We start from the raw sequence: 2,956 nt of genomic DNA on the forward strand, positions 1-2,956 counted from the left end.
ACCATGTAAATACACACTTCACGCATAACGGAGATATACTCCCACATAATGCAAGCGACTACGTATATGTACATCAGCGTGTAAAAGTGAGAAGGGTGCCGAAGCGAGTGAGTGAGAGAGTCAGTCAGAGAGTCATGAAATCACTAAGTCAGTTAGTCAGTCACTAAGTCAATTAGTCAGTCAGACATTTGCTCAATGAGTGAGTGTGTGAGTCAGTCAGTCGGTTAGTCACGCATTCAGTCACAAAGTCAAGTAGTCAGTCAGTCAGACACTTCCTCATTGAGTGTGATTCAGTCGGTCGGTTAGTCACTCTGTCACCTAGTCGGTCCTCAGTTAGTCGTTAAGTCAATTATTCTGCCAGTCAATTACTAATTCAGTTAGTCAGTCACTGAGGCAATTAGTCAGTCATTGACTCAGTCAGTCACTAAGTCAATTAGTCAGTCATTGACTCAGATAGTCAGACACTTAGTCAGTCAGTGAGTCAGCCATACACACACAATTCTTTGGTTTTAAAACTTTCGCGCCAATGAAAAGTACAAGAGAACGCCGCGCGGCTGCATGCATGGAAACATCTGCGCGCTGGCACTTATCATTTTTTAGAGAATTATAAAAATGACCATAATTTCGTCATTTTTGATTGTTAAGCGATAAAAGTGGACTACCAAATACCACCAGATAAAGTTTTTCAAGTGTGAAGTTTTTTTTTAGTAATGTCCAGTACAGTATGCTTAATAAATTAATAAAATACTAGAATATTTCAGTAATGAAAACTTCGATCTGAAAGAGTTCATTATAAAAATGTTCACATGATGTATGTATCACAATTTGCATATGAAAACATTTTTGTTTCCTGTTTCCGTTTCCAATTAATTAAATTCAATTAACAGTATAATAATAAATAGTCTTTGTCCTATTTCTGGCATTCTTTGGTTTTAAAACTTTCGCGCCAATGACAAGTACACGAGTACGCCGCGCAGCCGCATGCGCAGAAACATCTGCGCGCTGACACTTGCGATTTTTTAAGAAAATTATAAAAAATACTATAATTTCGTTATTTTTAATTGTTAAACGATAAAAGTGGACTATCAAATACCACCAAACGATTTTGGAGCGATTGGTGCGAATAAAATCCAAAATAGTAAAATTTTGGGGTGCTGGACATTTTTTTCAAAGTTCCGTATCTTTTTCAATTTTGACCACCAAACGTCAAAAGTGGACTACCAAACACCACCAAACGATTCCCGCAAATAATTTTCAAAAACATTAAAAAGTGAGGTGCTAACGTGAAGTTAGCACCCCAAATTTGAAAACTCGATCATTTTTTCAATTTTGACCACCAAATGTCAAAAGTGGGCTACCAGACGATCACCAAACTATTCCATATGAAAAAACTAGTTTTTTTCATAGTTGCTGTGCCAACTTCACGTCGATCATAATAAGTGATAAAATAATGTCGCGTTGTTTTTGTAAGGGCTGTGATTCAGGTAGTAGGACACAAAAAGAGAGGGGTATGAGACGCAAAACCTTCAACATCTATACTTGGACTCTATTGTTTTTATATTCCTGCTTTTGTTTTAATCGCATTATTAATATGATTATATAAATTATATAAGGATTATCACTGCGTGCGTGACACCAACTGACACTTGCCATAACCAAACTTAACCTATAAATACACACGATACTCCGTAGCAGACAACAATTTCTAATTTGATATTTTTACTGAAGGAGCGGTCTAATCTGGGAAGGCATAAAACTCCGAGCACAAACGATCACGAACTGTCACCAGTCGAAATACATTGCGTGCGGTCTCCTTGTAGTACTTTTCGAGGCAAAACTAATATTTTAAACCAATTATCATTTCTTGAATGATACTCTATGGTGCAAATTAAGTTTCATACCCATTTAAGTATATTGACAGAAATATCTGTCTTAAACATTTCACCAATAAATTCAAAATACGAAATCATAACCTCAAAACGTAGGCAAATCAGGCGGTGATTTTGAAATTGTACTTTCTAAGTTTCATTGAAGAATTAGTTTAATATTAGTTCGGGATCAACAATAATCACAATCAATCGAATAAATAACTATGAAACTTCTATAAAAGCCTATTAGTTTACTATATTAAGAAGATATCTTAGAACTTTTTCCATATATTAGATTTTCAACACGAAGGGAACATATTACATATAATAAGCATCATGCTGATATTAAGTTTTTACATCTGTATTATTAAGCTGTTAAAATTCTAAAGGAATGCTATTGAAAGTTGAAAAAAAACATTAAAACTTTAATTATTTCCGAAATATCATGAAAAATAAAATTGCATACTTGTAGTATAATTTCATGAAAAACTCTTAATGATTAGAATCTGTTTTAAGGACAGAAGTTTCTTTTCTCCTATATATACATTATTAAAATTATAAAAACCTATATTATTCAGTGAGTTGAATAAACAGAAATCATTTACAGTGCTTGGAAGACGAGGTAGTAATATATTTGATTATTTAATGAAATTTTTATTATTTTGTATTTCTTTTATTAGAATATTATAGGAATGATATGACAACACATACTAAAAAAAATAATATCAGCGGCGGATTTAGGTATATGCTGGCCCTATAGGTGAAAAGAAATTTTCCGCCTGTATAGGCTATAAAATTAACTACTGTCGTGTAGCACTTTTATTTATATTGCACAATCTACATTATACGAGGTAAAATTTAAATGCATCGCATCAATTATGTAATGTTTACAATTACTCAATAAATTGCATAAGTGAGCTGAATAAAAAATCAATATTTTGAGTCAATCTTTATGAAAATTTTTTCCCAACACACTCAGGCTGCATCTGTGTAGTAAAAATCCAAAATTTTTGAAAATTTACAGTCCGAAAATTCTGCAATCCCTCTCCCACCAGCCAAATTGTGCCAGCCTAGGCTGAAGCCTATGA

The sequence above is a fragment of the Belonocnema kinseyi genome, chromosome 2, assembly GCF_010883055.1.
Source record: "Belonocnema kinseyi isolate 2016_QV_RU_SX_M_011 chromosome 2, B_treatae_v1, whole genome shotgun sequence".
Taxonomy (NCBI): Eukaryota; Metazoa; Arthropoda; class Insecta; order Hymenoptera; family Cynipidae; genus Belonocnema; species Belonocnema kinseyi.